The following is an 11,503-nucleotide window of genomic DNA, read 5'->3' on the forward strand; positions in this document are numbered from 1 at the left end:
AGAAGATAAAAAATCACACTACAATACAGATATCTGTACCAGAATATTCACTGCAGCCCAATTCACAATCGCTAGGTCATGGAAGAAGCCCAAGTGTCCATTGACCCATGAATGGATCAATAAATTGTGGTATATGTACATCATGGAATATTATGCAGCCCTAAAGAAAGATGGGGACTTTACCTCCTTCATGTTTACATGGATGGAGCTGGAAAATATTCTTCTTAGCAACGTATCTCAAGAATGGAAGAAAAAGTATCAAATGTACTCAACCCTATTATGAAACTAATTGTTAACTATTATAGGAAAGCTATAATCCAAATGGAGTCCAAGAATATCGGGAAAGGGGTGAGGGAGGGGAGGGGAGGGGGAGGATGGGTGAAAGGAGGGTGATTGCAGGAATCAAGCCTATGATTTTTCCTATAAGGGTACGTGTGAATCTTTCTAAATGTCGAATATAAATGTCTTAACACAACAATTATGAGAATGACATGATGGCTATGTTGGCCAATTGGATGAAAGTATTTCAAATTATATATGGAAACGACACACTGTATCCCATGATAGAATTAATGATCTATAATTCTATTAGAATTATAATTCTAATTATAGAATTATTATATAGAATATATTCTAATATAAGAATATATTATATTCTATAATTCTATTATAGAATTATTATAATTATTCTAATTATATTCTAATTAGAATTCTAATAGAATCTATAATTTATTAGAAATATGATCTAATAAAAAAAACTGTAGGTGAAAGTTAAAGCAGTTTTTGTCAATTGTTAAAATAAATTACTATATTCTGTAAAGGAAAACTAGCCTGCCCTGAGGATTTGAGACTTGATTAGCTTTGACAATTGTGTAAGCCAGTTTCTTGAAATAAACCTGTCTTAACACATAGGTTGTACATAGTTAACAGACAGAGGTTTTTATGTGGGGAATGGGCCAAGTGGAGAAGTAACTCCCATAATCTTTATGAGTTATGTACAATTGATCTCTGTCTTTTATAGATAAGGAAACTGAGTTTTACTCAAGAAAGTAGAGTTCCAGAAGCACAGTGGAACCAGACTTACACTGGACTCTGGTGATGATGGATGACGGAGGTGCTGGAGCAGCACGCCCATCTAGTGTGATGCCTGGAATATGGTAGAGCTGGAAAAATATTTCTGACTTCTGTCTATACTACAGTCTCAGAATGTTTTTTTCTCCGCAAGCATTCAGTCTGTACCCAGAAAAGCAATAAATACCCACAAGGTTTGCCTGACATTTGGCATCAACTAATGAAATTAATGACAACAAACATTTGCACTTCAGTGTGGCATTTCAACATACACATTCCTGTCATGGGTCAAGCTTCCCAACCCCTAACGAATGCTCCATCCCTAAGAGCTTAAACACATGCATCTCTCAAGTCAGATAAAAAATAAAATGGCAAAATTTATTACAAAGCATTTCAACTACATTTTCCACTGGGACAAAGTTAGAGGGAATTGAACAATTTTAGTTTCTCCAGGCCATGGGTCTGTAAGTGCAAGTTGTTTAGAGTAACCAGAAACAAAACTCGTGTTTCAATGTCATCTCCCCAACCCGTCCCAACACTGTAAGAAAGGGCTGTGTCTTAAAGGAGGAATTTTAAACGCCACTGGAGACTTTGAAATCGTGGAGACTATTTGAAGAGGGCTTTACCATAGAGTCTTTAAACAGGTCTTCAGTGGTGACCACAGCGTATAAATGGAGAGAGAATTAATTCATCGTACAGTGGAGCAGAAAACTCGCATCTGTTTCTCCTACAACCCGGTGCACCTCATTTATTAACGCTGCTCTCTGCACTGTCAGGTCTAAGCAATTAACTTGCACAGATCGGTTTCTATGGGATAGATAAATGGTGTATTTATCAAGGGAAATATTATGGTTTCAGTTCTTTCAATAGAGAAAAATAAATAAAAAAAACCCCTCCTATGTTCTATCCGGACTAAGGATACTATATATTTACAGTGATGGTGTAATTTGGCACCAAAGTAATATTCAAAATTTTAAGGAGTTGATAAAACTTGAATGTTTGGGATGGGTTGGGCGAGGTTACTTTGCCATTTTAAATCAACTAGAAATACATCACTGTGAGTGGCACCCTGTGTAGTTATTTCAGTCTCTTGGTGAATGATTCACTCCTAAATATATGGGTTACCCACGTCATTATGGGCATTTTCTAAATACAGTGGCTGTCCACACTGATGATCTGGAAAGGGGGAGAAAAGAAAAGGATTCTGTCATCAGCATTAAACAGCAACAAGAGGAGAAGCACAGCCCTGCACGCAGACTTCACGTCCATCCTGTGTGTTTGCTTGTCTGTTGCTCACCTGAGGCGTGTTCTTTGAGCTCCAGTGTCCAACTAAATAAGAACATGGTGTATTTTCTGTGGATTCCAGGTTTTATGATAAGGAAAAAGGATATATGGCCCTGTATTTATAATGATTTTTCTATTTTTGTTTCAATTTTATTTTCTAGCTCTTCCATGGGCAACTTATATGGATTCTGGTTGAGAGGTAAGTACATAGAGCTTATCACATTCTATTTCTTCTGAAACTCTTCTGTTCGTAGATGTCCAGGTGGCCACGTGCACCCCGTCTCCACCTGTGTGTGGAGACAGCAGCTCCCCAGTGAGTCTCCAACTTCAGACTGCTTTCCTACCCACACTCAGGACTTTGATGACTGTGCATGTGCTGGTGACTCCAAATGTGTGGGATATATCTCCGCATTCTACAACTGCTAATCAACACCTCACTTAGAGTTACAACAGGTACACGCAGAGCCTTGGTCTTCCTCTATTTTTCCCAACCCTGTAGCATAATCTTCCTCTCTCAGTGTTCCCAATTTTAGTAACTGGCCCAATAATTCACCATGGTGACCTGGTAACCCTGAAGACAGATGAGCTCTTCTCTCTCTCACATCCAACCTATTAGCAAAAGCTCTTGAAAAAAGATCCCAAATCCTACTATGTCTCATTTATTTTGCCCCATTGTCCCCCAATTTGACTGGTGCAGGTTTTCCTCCCCCTTTTGCCCTCATACCCATAGTGTCTGTTGTCTTTTCTACTCAGCAGTCCAAGGGACCCTTTCAAAACATATATCTGATGAAATCACTTCTCTCCTCAAAATTTCCAAATGATTTCCCATCACAATTCAGGTAGAATCCAAAAGGAACCACCTGATTTGACCTCCCTGCACCCCCTGCCACCCTCCCCTTTCTTTCACTGAATTAGCCACACTCACCTCCCTGCTTGCTCCAACCTCAGGGCCTTTGCACCTGCTGTTCTTCTTGCTTAGGATAATTTCTCTCTAGATCAGTGTTTTTCAAACTTTTTTTTTAATCTCACAGCACACTTGAACCTATAGTTAAACTTCTGCTGCATACTTGAATATGCCAATAAAAAAAAAGAGTAAAGAATATACTTATTGTGCTTTGAACTTCTTTCAAAAATAAATTAATTAATGATTTTTAAATTTTTCTCGGCACACCTAAGAGTGTGCTGTGGCACACCAGTTGAAAATCACCACTCTAGAAAATTGGCTTGCTTATCCCCCACTCATTTCTAGCTCTGTTAAAATGTCACTTCCTCAGAGACACATTTTTTCACTATGTTTCAAAAGTACATTTTTATCATTTTAACTCCTTAGCACTTATCTCTGACATTGAATTTCTTATTGACTATATTTGTATTAAAAGGTTATAAAAAAGAGAATTTATTTTATTTCTCCTTCCTTCCTCTCTCTTCTGTTGCTGTTCCAATGTCCAGAATTATATCTGGTGTATAATAAGTGTTCAGTAAATGTCTTTTTGAGTAAATATACAATGAGAGTATTCTAGCTACATAAACATTATTTCAGGTAAGGACTTTTCTAAATCTACTTTTGTCACATAGCATCTTTAAAAGTTAAAATTTGGTTACTATTTAGTTAACAGGATTATTATCAATTGACAAAATGGGACTCAGACTATATGTGAAGCCAAGTTCTCCTGTTTGGTCGTAGCCAAAAGTAGTTAGAGCATTCTGAATCCCGCTCTCATTTGGTGCTGCATAGACGTGGCCTGAGACTGACATTTACCAAGTGCTAACAAGTTTTATTACTGGAACAGACAGTGAACCAAACTCTTGGGAATACAATTGGCCAGGTTGATTTTGAAGCTTTTCAAACAATAAATAAAATACTGTGTGGCAGAGAGGGATCTATATACGGTGCAAAAAGAGAACAGAGATGTTTGCAGAGATTAGGAGACCCGGGTGCTGCTCAGTATTACTCCCCATTCCCCTCTTCGGTGATTTCTAAGGTCTCTGATGTGAGGGGATAATTTATTATAATTATTTTTTATTTCAGGTTAATGTGAGAGTACAAACAACAAGGTTACAGCACTTGCCTTTGTTAATTAGAGCCCCTCTGCGGTTGTGTCCCACACCCAAGAGCTGTGCCCTATGCCCTTCCCTTGTGCCCCTCAAGTGGGAGCACACTCCTCCTCCGCCTGCTCCCCAGCCCCCTGGCCCCTGCTGGAACTGAGCTTCCTCTTACTGGGCCTGTATTAGATGGTCTACTGTCTTCAGACTAGTGTCGAGTACGTTGGATACTTGCTTTTCCATTCTTGTGGCACTTTGGTAAAACAAAGGTTAGAGACTGTACATCTTTTGTATTAACCTAGATGGAGTTGAAGCACATTCTTCTTGAGGTGATAATTTATGTACAAAGTTTCTCTAACTAAAAGCTATTTCTCCAAGCTAATTTATGCATAGAGACTATCTGAATGAAAATGGCTGAGAAGAAAGTCTCCAGCAGTGTCTGGATAAACTTCAGGGATTCTCTCTCTGCCCCTGCTTTGTGCCATTCATACCTTAGTGGGAATTAATTTGTGTAACAGATTACATCCTGACAAGTAAAATAAATTTCTGTCTAGATGATTTGACAGAATATTGAACTACATGTTTATTATAAAGAAATCTTTTTCAAAAAACCCTGCTAAATAAGTCCTATTCCCGTCTCATCATATTTCTGCTTCTTTTTGTCTTGATTGAGTTTATTAAGAAAACAAAACCAATTCCAAATGCCAAAGCACTGAATAATCTCAAAACACATGAAGTAAAAACAAAAACTCTCTGGCTTCCAGAGATTCATATCTATCCCACATGAAAACACCTTTCCCCATCCCACAGTCCTCAAAAGTGTCAAACTAGTCAACATCAACTCAAGACCAAAGTTTCATTTGAGTCTCATGGGCTCAAACATTCCAAGTCTTATCAACTAAATCACATATGTGTGTGACTCTAGTTTTCATCTATCCTGGGGCAAAATTCCTCTTGATTTTTAAACTTGTGAAACTGGGAAACAGTTTCCAAAATACAAGGCAGGAAAGGCAGGGGATAACTGCTGTAGATATTCCTATTTTTAAAAAAGGAGAGAAAAAAAGGAAAAACAAGGCATTGTCAGCCCCAAACAATTTTGAAACCCCAGGAGGCAGGCTCCACTAGGCTTCAAGGGTTGACATAAGCCTCTGTGTTTTATGGCTCTGCCCTCTGAGCTCACAGCTTATCCCTCAGCCATCCTTTCTTTTGTATAAAGAGTTGTAGATGTTTACAGATGAGTTGTTTTATGAACCTGTTTCTGACTACAACATTCTGGGAGTCTAACAGCCTTCTTTCATTTCATCCTCTCTATGTCCCTTTCAGTACAAGCTGTTTCTGCGTAACATTCCCAGAAACTTGTGAGTTGTTCAGGAGGATCCCAGAACTCACTCTGTTAGACAAAGGCTCTGCCACATATTTTTCATGGATATTTTGGCTGCTGCTGAGAAGACTAAAGAAGACCTAACAGGTCATGGGCATGAACTCTTCAGAAAGGCTTCTGTGTTTTTGAATATTTAGTTTTTGATATTGCTGAGGCATTAGCAAAAGGTCGTCTAGCCACCCCCTTGGTTTTCGCTACAGAGCATATTTTCCTGACAGTGAATTTCCTAATTTTATCTTATTTTGCAATCTGTGTCTGTTTTGCTTAATGCTTCTTCTTCTAATTTATCTCTTTCCAGTAACATTTTATACGAAGAAAAAACACACAGATCATACCTTCCACGTTTTGCTTAGACACGTCCTCAGATAAACATTCCTACTCATCATTTCAAAGTTCTTCTGTCCCACAGCTGAAGACCACAGGTGAGCAAAGTGTGTCACCTCTGGGTAACAAAGATCACTTTTCCTTCAGTTTTCAATAAATTCTTCCCAATTTCCATCTGAGGACTCACCAGCAGTACTTTTAACAGTTATGTTTCTACCAACTTTATTTTTATGACAATGTGTTTATCTCTGAGAAGATAAAGCCTCTCTCTCTACACTCCTCACTTTTTTTTGGCGCCCTCACCGGCAGCAGCTTTAAGATCCGTGTCTCTGTCAATGGTCTATGCAAAGTGGCAGAGGTCAGTATCAGACGGGGGGTGGGGGAAGATGCTATTCTGTTGATTTGGAAGGTAGAGGGCTATACACCACAGCATGCAGACGATGTCTAGATGTGAGGAAAGGCAAGGAAATGTATTATTATTATTATTTTTTAGACAGTCTCGCTCTAGCACTGTGGGTAGAGTGCCCTGTTTCATCATCATAGCTCACAACAACCTTAATCTCTTGGGCTCAGGTGATCCCCTTGCCTCAGCCTCCCTAGTCACTGGGACTACAGGTGCCCTTCACCAACTCCGGTGGGTTTTTCTGTTTTCAGTAGAGATGGGGTCTCACTCTTGCTCAGGCTGGTTCCAAACTCCTGAGCTCAAGCAATAGACCCAGCTTGGCCTCCCAGAATGCTAGGATTATGAGTGTGAGCCACCAGACCTGGCCAAGAAAATGTATTTTCCTCTAAATCCTCTACAAGGAATATTGGCCTGTTGATTCCTTGAGTTTAGCCCAGTGAAATTGACTTCAGATGTATGGCCTTCACAGCTGTAAGATAAATTTGTATTGTTTTACAGCATTAGGTTTGTGATAACTTACTGTAGTAGCAGTGACAACTAATACAGTCCCAGGAACTGATTCTGTGCTCTGTGTTTATGTTCCAGCATCATTTACGCCCCTGACAAGCCATTTAACTCCTTATAAATGGTTCTTTTGAAGTGTCTTCCTTATAGGAAATGAAGTGAGTTCAGAGAAAGAGAAAGATATAGAATAGTCCTTAGTAAAATAATAGCCTGGGCTCCAGAAACAAACTAGTTGTGCCTGAATTCCGAATCTGCTCTGTCGTAGCTATTGACCACATGATGTCACTTAGTTTCTCTATGCTTTAGTTGTCTCATATGCAAAATGGCAATAATGAGGGGACCTAGCGCAGGGGCTCATTTGAAGGTATGAATGACATGATAAATGTATTCAGCAGTAAGCATGCAAGTATTTTTTTCTTTCATCTAACATTTTATTTTGCAACTTTAAAAAACATTGCTGCACAGAATATAGCCATACAACATATACCCCTGAGAGGAGTTTTTAAAAAGGCTGTGCGTGGTGGCTCATGCCTGGCATCCTACCACTCTGGAGGATCACTTGAGCTAAGGAGTTCAAGACCAACCTGAGCAAAAGTGAGACATTGTTCTCTACTAAAAATAGACTTGTGCTCATGATACAGAAAGAAGCTCTCTCTTTTTAGGGGTTGGCATGGGTTGAGGAATTATAAGCGTGAATACACACATACACTGAAAATCATGACAAGTTGAAATTTTGAGAAGTAAGATGTAGGAAGATCTGCTTTGGTCCCACATTCAAATCCTAGGTCCTTCAGCCCGTGTTGGGACGATCTGGTATTTCCTTCTCCAGGAAACTTCATCTCTGTGTGTGGTATGGGATTCCCTGCCTCAGTGCAGTAGCGCCTCAGAGAGGCGCTAGTTCCCAGAGGGCACAGTTCCCAGCAGCACAGTGAGTGTCCGGAGGAGGGCCACACCTTCCTTCACAGTTCCGTGTGTGCGCAGCCTGCTCTCTCCAAATTTCCCAAATACGCTATTCTGTATCTTTTTTATTTTCCTAGGTTTTCTACTTTAGTAACCAAAACATACATTTATGAGCAAAGAAAAAAGCTTATCAGGCACTTAACTCTCAACTCACTAGTTTGCCACACAAAAAAGGACATAATACCCATTTAAAAAGTTTGTTTTTCCTTCTATTTTCAAAGGCTAATATTATCTCCAACCTTCTCAAGACCTGTCTATTTCAGTTTCCTTTTCTCTCGGCTTATGAAAATGCTGGCATCTAATTCATCCTAAAAACAAAAGCAAAGAAACAGCAAAATAAAAACAAAATTTCCCCTCAACATTACACTCTCCTCTGGCTTCAGCCTAGAATTTCCATCTCTTTTCAGAGGTGCATCATGCAGGAATTACATGCACAAGATGTCTCTGGATTGGGCAGCGCCTGTGGCTCAAAGGAGTAGGCCTCTGGCCCCATATGCTGGAGGTGGTGGGTTCAAACCCAGCCCTGCAAAAAAGCTCAAAAAAAAAAAAAAAAAAAAAAAAAAAAAGATGTCTCTGGATTAACTTCCAGTTAATTCCTCACTTACAGTTAGACTGCTGATCCTTCTACCTTACTGAAATGTATCCTTATCAGAAGCATAAACAACTGTAACATTTCCAAATCTCCACTAATTCTCAGAGCCCCTCTTCTCCCACCCACAACAGAGAAACACCTGCAGTGTTCTGCAGTGAGTGAGGATGTAGCAACACTGTCGTCTCAGCCTGAAAGCCTGGGGTCCCCTCTTCCTTCCTTATCCTCTGTCACCAGCCTTCTCCAGTCCCTCAGCTACTGACTTCTGAATAGCCCTCAAACTTAGTGCCTACTCTCTTGTTTTCTCTCACGTATTTTAAATCTTCATATTTCCAGTCCTCGGCTGTCCCCTGCTCCTTTCTTCTTGTGGTCTCTACTCTTCTTATAGAATATGATCAAACCACCTTAGCACGCCAGCTCTCCCCTACACAACTTGCCTTTCGGCCATATGAAGCAAAGTTCAGACTCTAAACCCCTCATGTTTTCAGGCTTCTCTAACACTATTCTTTCCCCTTTCAATGTGATTTTGCCACTACTCACATACAGAGGTAGAATCTGTGTCCTATCGCTTTGAATCTGGAACAGCTTTGCACTTTTCTTTAATCAACAGAATTTCTCAGAAGTAATGAATTTGCTGGTTCTACGCTTAGGCTACAAGAGGCCTTGCATTCTTCCACTCCCTCTCCTGGAACTCTGCTTCTTCCCTGTGAATAAACCTGGCCTTGTCTGCAGGAGGAGGATGAGAGAATTCAAGGAGCAGAGCTGAATAACACCAGCTGAGGCCCTCTGGCCCAGTCAGCTAATTGATCACCTGAACACAGCTCTACTGAAGCTTTCATCAGGCGACCCTGGCCCAGATCAGTAGAAACCATCAACTGATTGACAAACTTGTGAACTTCACAAGTGCTTTTTGTTTTAAGCCACTAAATTTTGCAGTGATTTGTTATGCAGAAACGGCAAACAGATACACCTGCTCATCCCAGCAGACTGTAAATTTCTTACAAATATAAATGTCAGATTCGTATTGATGCTGAGATTTTTCTTATTTAAGAGAATATGTCTCATCCCTGTTTATTTTTCATTTAACTTCTGTGTACTAGTAACATTTTCTTGGCAAATATTCTTCACTTCTGAAGGCTCCTTCTCTGTTACAAAACACAACTTAAGGGACGGTGTCACCTTCTGCTTTCACTCAGATCGTGGGAGGATCTTGTCAGTTATGTCTAGTTCCCATCCTACAGTGAAATCAATTGTTCAGTATTAGAATATCCTCTTCTTGGGACAAGTGCATGTTGCTCTTTGATTTTGATGACTCTTTTCTGTTATAAAGGCTATCATCCGCTTCCACTCCTGGCCACTTTATGCTCTGCTAGGCTTTTGAAATGTTTTCAATTTCTTGCTTTGTATTTTTTATCTTGTCTGCTTCACAGATCTTGGTTCTATTTACTCTCTTTGGAGATGGCATAGTAAACAGTATCGTAAGTCTGTTCTATCATTCCCACTCTCTGATTCCTTCCCCTACACACTCAGCACACATTATTCCATTTTCTCTGAATTTGCTTGCTACGAGACCATATCATCTTTTAATGCCTTTTGAAAAATGTGTCTTCAGTGAAAATATTTATCCTATACAGGATATCTGAGATATGATTTTTATCTTTGAGCTATATTAGTCCTCTTGTGATTTCTGTATGAATTGTATTGTACTTACTTGCAGCTCTATAACTCGGATTCTATTTCCCCATTCATATCATGACTGCTTTAAGGCTCATGCTCAGTTACTAAAAAGAAAAGCTACACTACACAGTTACAACTTGTATATGCAGAGTCAGGCCACTCCAATTTGTACAAAAAATCAACACATGGAATCCCACACAGGCATAAATGTATTCATGATCTATGTATATATGACTTAATAAAAGGAAAAAGAAAAGAAAACTGGATTGGCAGAAAAGGAAAAGAAAAAAAGAATTAAAAAGTCCTGAAGCATTGACAAAATGCAATATTAATCAGGGAAAACATCTGAGGGCATAGTGACCCGTGTTGTGACTCCCTGTTAAACTTTGTTCTTATTATATTTTCCACTTGCTGAGGGTTACACTAGTTATAGTCCAAAGTCATATTTATTGGTCATAACACACCAAAAATACTAATATTTCATAAGCTGTGGTCTCTATAATACCTAGAAAAATGAAAGAGTGTGTATATAATTAGCTAGTCTCCATGAAATGTTTGTACTAAGAGATTAGGCACCCAAGAGAAGAGTTGGGATGCTACGAGATTTATAGGAACCTATAGACAGTATTGAAAAGAAACAAGGTTCTGTAGACACTTGCAGTGACTCCTGATGCCAAGAATATCCTAAGAATAATTATTATTGTAGCATCTTTTTAACAGGAGGAATTACATCAGTGAGTTTTGGGTCTCAGAGGCTAACAAAGAGATTTTTTGTGCTGTTGATCACCTGGACATTATAATGGAATGCACTTTGGGAATTTTGGATGATAAATGGCCAGTAGAAACTCTAATTCTTCTTAGTTGATGGGGATGTCTGCAAAGATTTTGCAGGCTGGTTTTCAGCTGTGCTCTACAGAGGGGATTAAGGTTGAGGGTAAAGTCTAGGTGGATAGAGAATGAGGAAAAATGATACAGATTTTCCTTTTGTTGATTTCAGAGTTGAAAATATTACTAATAGGAAAAAATAAGACAGCTCAGTGAGTAGGGTTCCAGCCACATACACGGAGGCTGGTGGATTTGAGCTTGGCCTGAACCTGCTAAACAACAATAACTGCAACCAAAAAATAGCTGGGTGTTGTGGCAGGTGCCTATAGTCCCAGGGAGGCTGAAACAAGAGAATCACTTAAGCCAAAAGTTGCTGTGAGCTCTGATGGCACAGTACTCTACCCAGGGCAACATAGTGAGACTCTGTCTCAGAAAAAAAAAA

This window comes from Otolemur garnettii, unplaced genomic scaffold (assembly GCF_000181295.1).
Source record: "Otolemur garnettii isolate 467f Iridium unplaced genomic scaffold, OtoGar3 scaffold00143, whole genome shotgun sequence".
NCBI lineage: Eukaryota > Metazoa > Chordata > Mammalia > Primates > Galagidae > Otolemur > Otolemur garnettii.